The following is an 11,990-nucleotide window of genomic DNA, read 5'->3' as shown; positions in this document are numbered from 1 at the left end:
TATATTTTTCATTCCATAAAACCTTATAAACAAATTATAATTAAAGACTGGCTATGCAAATTATGTTAGTTAATTGATAATATATTTTTCATTCCATAAAACTTTATAAATAAACTCATATGATTTATAAGATTTGACGCAGAGAGACCATCTTATGTGATTAAACAATAAGGTTGGTGAGATGTATAAATATTATTGTAGGGTCACGTACGTACTTACACTTATTGCAAATAAATGCAAAAGGTTCCATTTTCCATGGTGATGGTGATGGTGATGGTGCTGGTGCGCTCACTTCCGTTTCTTTCACTTTCAATTGCTTTCTTCAACCCTTGATCGTTTGATTGCTTCTGTGCTGTAAACGTGACCATGCTTGTTTCCTGGAAAAAATGGTGCAAGCGCAGCCATGTCCATGGTGTGATTATTTTTTATTTGATTTGATTTTTATATAAAAAAAAATTTGAAATTTTTTTTTTAAAACCGAAACCGGTTCAAACCGACCAGTTTCAATTTTGTTCGGTTTTTTAGGACAAAAACCAGTTCAAACCGGTTTGGCTCGGTTTTTTCCGGTTTGGCTCGGTTTTTTTCCGGTTTTTTTGGTTTGGGTTCGGTTCGGTTTTTTCAGTTTCAGGCTTATAAAACCGAAACCAAACCCAAACCGGTCGGTTTTTTCAAAATTTTAATGGTTTTTTTTTTACAGTACAATTTTTTTTGTTATTTTTTTTTATTTTCTTAATTTTTTCAGTTTTTTTACTAACCTTTAGCGATGCCTCACGATCCATACGAGATAATGAAATTTGGATTATTATTTTATAAATTTGGATTGCACTTGGAGGGAAGAATTAATAATCCCTTTATCAACATATATAATAATCGAAGACCAATTTCCTTTTCGTGATGTATATATAGTTTTATATGAAGCCATGTAAAGCTCTTATAATCTGGAGATTATCATTGGTTGACGCTATTTGACTCGTTTCTTCGTTTACACATTAATTAATTGGTGGGATGACAGAAGAATATGCTACCATGGGATAGGTTAGCGAGCTGTCAATGAAAATGTAAGGAAGCAATGGAGATTTTGAAGGGGTTATGGAAATCTCCATTGACTTGTACGGAAGGAATAATTGTTAATTATACCCTATTGGTTGATTCATAAAATTTTTATTTAAAGATCGACTCGGATCAAGATGAAAAAAAAATATTGATGTGACTAAACTCGATTAATCCAACTATGTTTTTAATAATTTTAAACAAAAATAATTTTGGATACCGAACAATGTTTTCCATGGCCCGTGGAGGCATAATATTTCAAAGTAAAATCACCTTCTTGCATGGTGAGGCCGCGACACTGTGAGGGTCTATTTGGGAGTGATTATTTTTTAAAGTATTGTTTCATTCTAAAATGCATTAAAATAATATTTTTTTATTTTTTAAAAAATTATTTTTGAGATCAACGTATCAAAACATACAAAAAAATAATTTTTAGCAAAAAAATTAATTTTTTTAGAAACGTGGGTTGGTCTGCATTTCCAAACACACCTTAAATTGACAATACTTGTAAATTGACAATAATAGGCTATGACGTTGGATTGATTGGATATTTTTTTTCTTCTGAAAAGATATTAATTTATTATTTTTTAATTTATTTTAATATTTTGATGTGTTAATGTTAAAAATAAAAAAAATTATATATATATAAAACACAACATAAATATTAAACAAACACAATTATATATATATATATAAAGTCATTCCATAGGAATTCAAACCCAATGATGAGTATAACAACAAAAGATAACCAATTAGAGATTGTCAAAAATTTGAATTTTTTTATTTAAAATTAATTTTTTTATGAGTTAAGAATAATTAGGAGGCTTAACCTATTGGTTAGCCAATCTTTTTTCTATTTATATGTGTAGAGTAATACACAATAGTAATGGTGATAATTACAACACATAAATATAACTATAATATTTTCTATATAGGTACATTCTATAATATGTCCCCTCAAGTTGAGTGTGGAGGATCGACCTGAAGCTTGAATCATGAAGCAGTAAACATAGCAGTAGAAAGTGGCCTAGTAAAAACATCTACAAGTTGATTGTGAGAGAAGATAAAAGGAATCTAAATCTCTTTCTTCGCAACCCTGTTTCGTACAAAATGATAGTCAACCTCAACATGTTTAGTGCAAGCATGAATGATAGGATTTGCAGATAAGTAAGTAACGTCTATATTATCACACCAAATAAAAGGAGTAGAGTTAGAAAGAATCTGCAGATCTCTCAATAGATACTGAAGCCAGATAACCTCAGCAATGCTATTTGTCAAGGCTTTATACTCAGCTTCGGTGGAGGAGCGAGCAACTGTGTGTTGCTTGCTTGATTTCTATGAAATCGGTGTTTGACCAAAGAAGACAAGATAACCACCCGTAGATTTACGATCATCAATACTACCTGTCCAATCTGTATCTGTAAAGCCATGTAGAGCAAATGAAAAACTGCAAGTGATATGTAAGCCATATATGGTCATACCTCGTAGATAACACAGAATGCGTTTAACGACACCCCAATAAGAATCTATAGGAGCATGCATAAATTGTCAGACTCTGTTAACAACAAAATAGATATCTGGTCTTATAAAGGTGAAATATTGAAGAGCACCCACAATTTGAAAAAACCTTGTAGAATCAGAAAACAAGGGACCTAACAATATGATGACTTTAGAAGTTGAGATAGGAGTATCAATCGGTTTGCAAAAAGTCATACCTGCTCGAGTGAGGATGTCAAGAATATACTTATATCGGCGTAACATCAGACCTATAGCAGTGGACTGAACCTCAATACCCAAAAAATAGTGATCAACGCCAAGGTCATGAAGCTTGAACTCTTAACTCAGTAACTGTATTAGGCAGTGAAGCATAGCAGAGTTGCTACCCGTAAGCAGAATGTCATCAACATAAACTAGAAAATAAAAGATATTAGCACCAATAGACACGATAAATAAGAAGATGTCAACCTTGGAAGCATGAAAGCCAATAGAGATTAGAAAATCACTCAGACGAGTGTACCATACCCGTGAGGCTTGTTTTGAACCATATAAAGACTCATGCAAGTGGCACACATGAGAGGGAAGAGTAGAGTCAACAAAACCTGGAGGTTGTTTAATGTAGATCTATTCAGCAAGAACACCATTGAGGAAGGCATTATGAATATTAAGTTGATAAATCTTCTAATTACGCGAGACCGCAAGGAGAAAACTAATTTGACTGTCGCGTGCTTAACAACCGGAATGAAAGTTTCAGAATAATCAATGCCTTCTTGTTGAGTAAGCCTCTAGCAATCAAATGTGCCTTATACCGCTCAACATGATCATCCACACGATGTTTTATCCTGTACACCCACCAGCTACTAACAACATTCATCGAAGGATGAAAAGGAACCAAAGAACAGGTGTTATTAAAGCGTAAGGCCTGAATTTCATCATGCCTAGCATCATGCCACACCTCATTCTTATCAGCATTAGAGAATATAAGGGGCTCATAAGCAGGAGAGGACATTACCCGATAGTGAGAAACAGTATAGGTGGCTGTAGATGCTGTTAGGAGGGCAGTCTTTGGTAGCCGAGGGTAAAGAACCATCTGATGTTGACGAGCAACAGATCGAGGGCTAGAAGAATTTGAACTAGGGAGCTGCTGAAGAGGATAAGATGAGAGATCAATAAAAAGTTGCAGACCTACAAGAGAATATGTCGAAGGACTGGAGCTCGCAGCAGTAGATGTAGGAGAACTTGCTATAGAATCATAGTTGGCTGCAGTGACAGACCTAGAAATATGCAACTTTAAAGGAGGTGAACCTGTTCATGCATAATGATCATTAGAGAAACATGCAGATGGTGACATAGAGGCAGGGCTGGGTGGCGTTGATATGATGGCAGATAAGGGTGGGGGACGATGAGGCTGTTTGGGTGGAGCTGAAGGGGCAACAGATCTTCTAGGTGTGGTGTTCGGTGGGTCAGCATGTAGAAAATTTAGGGAGGTAATTGATAAAGGAAGTTTTAGCATGTATATGTTCCACTATTCATGCTTGATTTTGAAATATTTTGGATGTGTTGGACAAGTTAATTAAAATTTTGGATCCCTTTTTAAACTATTGACCTCGTGGAAAATTAATGTGTTTTCAGATACTAGATTAATGAGTAAGCATAATCCGACAGTAAAACCGAACATTGATTGATTTTGGGCTGCAAAGGAAGCTATACAACTCAGTTCTAGGTGTTCGTCACAATTTTTAAATATTTGAGATGAAGGTCTACAAAACATATGAAGGGTAGAGAACTCAGTTTTGCTGTTTCTAAGCCCAAAGAGCCAGTTGAAAAACAGGGATTGAATCAGATTCGAACTTCCTGCGCTCCAAATGTTGTCTCGGGTTATGGCCTATATCTCAAGTCTCAGACGTCCAAAAATTGCAAGATTGGTGTCGTTGGAAAGAAGATTTGATTTTCTACAATTTCTCCAGAAATAGAGATCATTGAATTCGCACATTTTCTACCTCAAATATGGCCCGCGATATTCAAAGAGGAAAGGAATACAAAGTAGAGAAGGAAATTTTCTTCTTGCCAGCTGGGGGATAAAAAGGCCAGAATATAAAAGAGAAAAGAGGGGTTCAACTGGGGAGACATTGAGACATAAAGAAGCCACATAATACACCAAAAACAAGAGAGGAGGCGGCATAAAACAGAGGCAAAAATAGATACAAAACAGGAGACAAAAAGCAGAGAAAATAGGGGATGAAAATCAGAGAAGATTGGAGGACACCTATCTATTCTACTACCATTCTTTGCTTTTGAGTGATGTTCATCATATCAAGTTTGTTTCTCTTTAATTTAACTATGGGGTAGACTTTATTCTGGGATTTTTTATGTAACCTTACTATGAATATGTGAACAATTTCTTTGATTGAATTATTACATTAAGTTGTTGAGTATTTCATTCTATGTTTAATGCTTGTGTATGTTTGGCCAACATCTGCATGATTTGGAATTCAATTTGAGACTGAGAAGTGAAAATTGTTTTAGCTATTGTTTGAAATACCTTAAGAAATCTATAGGATAGAGATATCCTAGGAACTTTTGTAATCGTTAAATGTTTTACGGTACTTAATAAATTTCGACAAGTTCAGAACTTTCATAGAGTATATGAAATTTACTTGTCGAAATAATTCATTGATACTCGAGAGACATTAATGTTTAAATTAGAAAAACTTGATTATCAATGCTATGAGTAATTAATTCAATTGAGAAAGTTCATATAGGAATAGTTACGGTAAGTCAGAAATCTTAGAACGAATAGAATTGAATTCATTAATATTTAATCAATTGGTTGTTTGTTTTTAATCATTAATTTTTGTTTTATAAACTATCTCATTTGATTCCTCAAATAGATCATAATTTAAAAGACTTTTGGTAATTAGAAGTAATTTTTATAAATCCTCGTGGGACGATACTCTACTTATCACTTTATTACTTGTTACGATTCATGTAGTTGTGAAATTAACCAACAGTAATCAAGGTGGTCAAGTGTGTGGACTATGAAGGAGTGGCTGGTAGGTGGGCTATCTGTTCAAATTTTGAAAAAGGAAACACACCTTCATGAAAACAAACATGACGGGAGACATATATACGTTGAGATGCTAAATCGAGACAATGATAACCAAGATGAGAGGAACTATAACTTAAGAACACACATGGAGATGAATGGAAATCCAACTTATAAGCATGATATGGATGCAAAAAATAGAAAACAAAGACACTCAAAAGTATATAGAAAATCATAATCAGGAGTATAATGAAACAGACATTCAAAAGGAGACTGATTTTGGAGGACAAGAGTAGGCATGCGATTGATGAGATATACTGATGATTCAAACGTATAATTCCAAAATCATAACGGAGCACTACATTGGCCTAAGAAGGTAAGACCAGTTTCGACAATATGGCGACGAGGACGTTCAACACTGCTATTTCTCATGCATATGAGGATAGATTAACCTATGATGAATACTAATAGTTTGAAAGAAACTGTTTAACTTACAATATTCACCATCCTAGTCAGTTTGAACATATTTAATTTTATGGGAAAACTGACACTGAACAAACACTTGAAAATGTTGGAATATAGAAAACACATCGGATTTTGCAACAAGAGGATAATACCATATATATATATATATATATATATATATATATATATATATATATATATATATATATATTGTATGCACATCAGTAAAAATAACAAAGTAACGAAAACCATCAGAGAAAAACATAGGAGTAGGGCCTCAAACATCACTAAATATTAAATCAAGTAGGGCAATAGTTTTGTGACCCGTAGGTCACAGTGACAGACACGAAGACTTACCAAGCGGACAAGCTTGACACTGAACAAGAGAGCGTCTAGAAATACACATTATTTTATTTTTGGAAACTAACAAATTGAAAATATAGGAAGTAGAATGACCCAATCGATGATGCCATAGATCAACAATCGTAGACTTGCAAAGAGACCAATAAGCTTGAGGAATGGTGGTGGCAGAAGACTCAGAAAGAACATATAGACCATCATTGCTCTAACCGGAAAGGAGCATTGCTTTGGTGGTGAGGTCCTTTACATAAAACACAGAGGCGTGAAATTCAAAATAAACATTATTATCACGACAAAATTTTTGAACATATAGCAATGGTTTGGTAATATGAGGAACATGGAGAATGTTAGATAATGTAAATGTGTGTTTAGGGGAACGTAACATGGTATGCCTAATATGGGATATGGAAAGATCCTTACCGTCACCAACATGCAAGTGATCATTACTAATATAGGGTATAGAATTGGTTAGAGTCGCAAGATTAGGCGTAATGTGTTGGTTTGCACTAGTATCTTGGAACCGAGTATAAGCAGGATCAGTACCGACAACAAGATAGGTAGAGGGCTAGTGACTGCTGTTGTGAAACTGAGCAAATGTCGAGTTTTGGGCTTGAACCTTATGATGTTACCTTTTCGACTATGATTGATTCGTATGGGCGGGCTGGTAATGTTGAAAAGGCATTGAGCTTATATGACCGTGCATGCTAGAACGGGGGAGTGGCGGCTAGATGCAACTACGTTCTCTACATTGATTAGGATTTATAAGGTTGCTGGGAATTTTGATGGGTGTTTGAATGTTTCTGAAGAAATGAAGGCTTTAGGTGTTAAGCCAAATTTGGTCATATACAACATTTTGTTAGATGCCATGGGAAGAGCCAAGAGGCCTTGGCAGGTGAAGAAATTCTATCAGGATATAATTGACAATGGGTTGTCACCAAGTTTTGTGACATTTGCAGCTCTTCTGCATGCGTATGGTAGAGCTCGTTATGGAGATGATGCGTTTAAAATTTATAGGGAAATGAAGGAAAAGGGGTTGGGATTGAATGTAGTTCTTTATAATTCCATATTGGCTATGTGTGCTGATCTTGGCCACGTGGATAAAGCTGTTGAGATTTTTGAGGACATGAAGAGTTCTGGAATCAAGCCTGATAGTTGGACTTTCTCATCCATGATTACCATTTTCTCATGCTGTGGGAAAGTGTCGGAGGTAGAGAATACGTTGAATGAGATGTTCGAAGCAGGCTTTCAGCCTAATATTTTTATCTTGACATCACTTATCCAGTGCTATGGAAAAGCCCAACGCATTGATGATGTTGTGAAGACATTTAACCGAATTTTTGAATTGGTTATAACTCCAGATGATCGGTTCTGTGGTTGTCTTCTGAATGTGATGACTCAAACACCAAATGAAGAGCTCAGCAAGCTTGTTATTTTTCCTCCTCCTCGTCTGTTTGTTCTTCTCTGTTTCTCTTCGTATTCTTTGTTCTCTCTCTCTTTCTGGTCTTTCGCCTCTCTCTCTTCTCTCTCGTTTTTTTTGTTTTCCTTCTCTCTGTTCTGTTATGTCTCTGTTCTTCTCCTCTCTTCTTTCTCTCTATCCGCCCCTTGTTTTTTTTCTCTTTTTCTCCCCTGTTTTTCAGTTCTCTCCTCTCTCTTTGTTTTCGTTCTCTTTTTTATCCTAAAATCCCCTCCTCCTGTTCTGTTCTCTTCTCTCTATATTTTCCCCCATTCTTTCTTTTTTTCCACCCCCTTACCCTCTCTCTCCCCTGGTATTTATAAGTGGAAAACAAGGGAGAGAGAGCTATTATCCCTATCTAGTCATGGCACAGGGGTAGGCGGCTGGGCGGCCACTAGACAGCCACTTTAGGGCCTCCCGAGAGGTTTGTCCCCTTTATTTTTTTGTCTGGTGATAGGCCACGGTTCAGAGTTTAGGCAAGTGGGGGTTATTATCGGGTTTGTTTTCGGGTTTTAGGAAAGAGAGGGAGAGGAGAAAAGCAAGGGAACAAATGCTTCTTCTTCCCCTGCCTCGCGCGTCTAGGGGAAGAAGAAGGCTCACAGTGCTGTTCAAAACAACAATGTTTTGGCTCTTTTTTTTTTAACAGTGAATGAAACAACGTCGTTTCATTTAAAAGAGAAAAGGCACTAAAACATTAATTTTTCAAATCAGTCCCTCTATTTGTGCGCTTTTTTTTCTGTTTGGATCTTGGTTTTAGATTTCTTCAATCAAGTTCCCAATTGGCCATCAAATTTCAATATTTATGCAATTAAGCCCCTGATTTGACCAAATCAACTCTAAAAAATTTTAATTTGACCCCAAAACTTTAATTTCTTCCAATCAAAGCCCAAATTGACTTCAAAATCATTTTTTCTTGCTATCAAACTCTTCATCAACTCAATTAAACCTTTAATAAATTTAATTGAGTCCTTAAACATTTGATTTTGGACATTTCTTCCTCAAATTGAATTTTCTTTATCAGTCGGGCTTTCATCAGTTAACAATATACTGTCAAATTTCATTCTTTGTATTTTTAAACCTCCTTAACCAATTTTTAGCCATTTTTTGGGTGCTTTTGCATTCTCTTCTCACTACTTATTATTTTTTGGTTTTTTCTTCTGAATATAATTTTTGATTTTTTTGTATTTTTTTTACACCCAAAAATAGGTTACGACATATAGTCTAAACTTTACTCATCAAAAGAAAACCATTGAAACCAAAAATCACCTGTTTTGTGGCTAGAATCGGTTTCAATCAAGACTTTTTCTTTCTACAACCTAAATCTAGGGGTGAGCAAAAAAACCGATAAACCGATTAAACCGAGAAAACCGAGAAAAAAATAATCGAAAAAAAAAACCGAATTAACCGATTAAAAAATCACAAAAAAATTCCAGTTCGGTTCGGTTTCGGTTTCGGTTTCTAAAGTCTGAAACAGATTGAACCGAACCGAACCAGTTCAACCAGCCAGCACTTAAAAAAAAGGTAAGTATAAATACAACATTTTCTAACCCTAAAATCACTTTTAGCCATCAGTCGCCCCTTCCCCTTCTCTGCATATCCCTCCCTCCCTTTAGCTCCCCCTTCTCTGCATATCCTCCCCCTTCTCTTTACTCTCCTTTGCTTTGATTTTTCTCCCCTCCCTTTACTCTTTGTAAACCTAAAGTTTCAGGCTTTATGGGATGCATGCATGATGTGGGTAAGTGCCAAGTTGTGGATTTTTTTTCCTTTCATTCCCTCTTTTTTTTTTCCCTGTTGTGTTTCTTATCTTTTGCTGGCTTGTGTGGCTGCTGGTTTGGACAATTTGTTCATACAAGTTTCAGCAAACAAACATGACATCTTTTCTTTATTATGCATAGCAGAAGCTTTGGATTTGGAGGCTCTTGTTGTAATTGTGGGCAGTCGGGGCACATAGCATCAAAATGCTCAAACAATGAAGATTTTTAGTTGCCTTCTTCGACGTAGGAATTAGGGATTTTTTTGAGACTGTGAACAAGTTGGAATAATTTCGGTTTGAACCGGTTTGAAAGGGAAAAAAACCGAACCAAACCGAAACGAAATTAATTGGTTTGAACCGGTTTTCAGTTCGGTTCAGTTCAAAAAATTAAAAAAAAATCGGTTTGGTTGTTTATTTTGATTCAAAACCGAACTGAACCGGAAATGCTCAGCCCTACCTAAATCCTACCACTCTTCCTCTTCTCTTTTAAATCAAGAACCAAAAAATAAGAAAAATAAAGTTTGGAATCGAAATTGAATTTCATAAATTATCAGGAACTGAAAGCTTATAATCTACAATGTTGGAGGACTAAAGTGTACGTTTAGCCCTAGTTTAAGCAAAACCATCTTTTTTGCCGTGTTTTTCATTTTAGTCCCTTATTTTGTAATCTTTCTCTTCCTTAATAAAAGAGTTTTAATTGACCATCAATTTGGATCTATCATAGTGTAATAATAATAATAATAATAAAAGAGATTAAAAAAATTCATTATGGCAATCACAATGATTTATTTCTTGGTGAGCAGTGCCATGAGGAATATTCCTACGCCTTTTATTAGAATATTACTTAATAGCATTTGAATTTTTGGGCACCAAATGAAAAAAAGAAAAAGAAAAAAGAAGGGCAAACCTAAAACATGCCCCCAACTACTTAGGCAGTCTTGATTTTTCCCTGCACAAATTTTCTGTCAACTTTGTCGCCTAAGATTTAAAATTCTCAATCAAGCTTATATTAGATCATACCTTTTTTTCCTTGGAGGTAAGAAACGACATCGTTTTATTAGAAAATCAATATTTTTTATTAAAAAATTCTAATAAAAAAGATAAAATTAGGGTTTTCAAACTCTAAAGTTACAAACATAATCATAGAAAAATCTAGTAAGATTTGAATAATATTTTTTCTAATAAAAACTGAAACACCCCATGTATTTATATTTTGAACAATGAAGGTGATGCACAGACCATTGACATTTTTAAGATAATATTATCAAAATGATATCTTTCCTTAGATGTGATGGTCTGCACGTCAAATTATCTCTAAGATGAAGTCAAATAAAATCATACTATAAATTGAGGATCATCACAGTACTAGTTCAAAACATCATTGTATATTGCACAATGGGAAACTGCATTGATGTTCTGTCATATTCATCTGCAGAGAGGAGCAAAGTTCTCATCCATAATGGAGGAGAAAAGGAGTTTAAATCCTCAACGCGGGTTAAGAAGATCACATCCGGCCGCTACGGTGGTTATATGTTGGTGCATAGTGCGCTACCTTATGTACCATTGCCGCCTGACACCAGGCTGGAACCTGGGGTAGTTTATTACCTTATGCCTTCCCTTGGTCAACCTTGTAGACTTGAGGTCTCGTCGAAATTGGCCGGACAAGAAACTTGTGCTAGCAGGAAAGTCAAGATTGTGGTGACTAGGCAGCAGTTGGAGTTGCTGCTGAGAAATTCGAAGCAGTTCAGGTCAAAAGGAATCGCTGTTCGATTCTCTGAAAGTTTTAAGGAAGGAGAACGAAAGTGGCGGCCATCTTTAGTTACCATTCCAGAAGTGCAGAAGTTTTAAATGGTGGGAGTTTCCCAACTCTTCATTTGCATTATAATTCAGTTTCCAAAAAAAGATGGAGCGATATAGAATATGGCTCTGCCCTAGCCTGGAAAGTATATGAAAGTATAGTAGATGATACATTGTAGGCTCTCAAGAAACTGGAGAGGTGTTTTTGGATTTTTTTTCTCCATGTATTGCACCCTCTGGTTTTGTTGTTTTAGAGCAGTCTGTGCTACATGCACATTGTGGTTGTAATCAATCAATAATAGATTTCTTAGATCTTCCTGTGTTTTTTGAACCAAACTAGGAAGATTACTACCTGTACTTGCTATCAGGGGTGTTAGCTCGGGTGGTAGGAGGCAGAGGTTTGGTTAGAGATACGAAGCTCAAGCCGTAGCACTCTCGATTGTAAAAAAAAAAGGAAAGAAAAAAGAGTGAAGATCAAGAAATTCTGTACATGTCAAACATGCTGTTTATGTATTGATTTATTTTGTTGAAGGCAGACACGATTATGCAAGTAACCAGTCTCTTAAGAA

This window comes from Populus trichocarpa, chromosome 6 (assembly GCF_000002775.5).
Source record: "Populus trichocarpa isolate Nisqually-1 chromosome 6, P.trichocarpa_v4.1, whole genome shotgun sequence".
NCBI lineage: Eukaryota > Viridiplantae > Streptophyta > Magnoliopsida > Malpighiales > Salicaceae > Populus > Populus trichocarpa.
Note: the sequence above shows the minus strand (reverse complement) of the source record.